Consider the following 554-nt stretch of genomic DNA (forward strand, 5'->3'; position numbering starts at 1 on the left):
AGTTCTACGGCATAAACTAAACTTGTTCTTAAACCTGCTTCTTTTGTTTGTCTTTCTGATAGAAAGCGAAAGGAGGTATTCAGGACTTGTGAACTTTGTACCTTGTCCTGGCTTTATTCCAGGTGCAATTCATATACATTAAACTTCTGCCACACCTGAGAGAGAGTGAGAGCACAGAAGTGAAGCTAAGTTATTTATTAAAAATATATACGAGGGGGTGCTGAAAAGTTCTCAACCCAACCAACTTCCTAAATTCGGAGCGTTATTTTGCCACATAGATGAAAAGAGTGTTATTTTATTTAGCAAAGGGTCAATTTGCAGAATCGTAATGCTATGTTTTCACATTGTTTCAGATCATTGATTGACAAAATACCAGATGGAAAACTCGATTAGAATAAAAATCTAAATCTACAATATACAATACTTTGCTTTGTGTGAAAAGCTCAGACCCACAGCCAAACTGCCTTGTGAAATGACTCCCTTTTACTAAATCGCAATAGCTTTTTTTAGCGCAGGGAGCCTATGAGCATCAAAAGCAGTGCAGGGCATTCAGC

Source organism: Geotrypetes seraphini, chromosome 12, assembly GCF_902459505.1.
Source record: "Geotrypetes seraphini chromosome 12, aGeoSer1.1, whole genome shotgun sequence".
NCBI classification, from domain to species: Eukaryota; Metazoa; Chordata; class Amphibia; order Gymnophiona; family Dermophiidae; genus Geotrypetes; species Geotrypetes seraphini.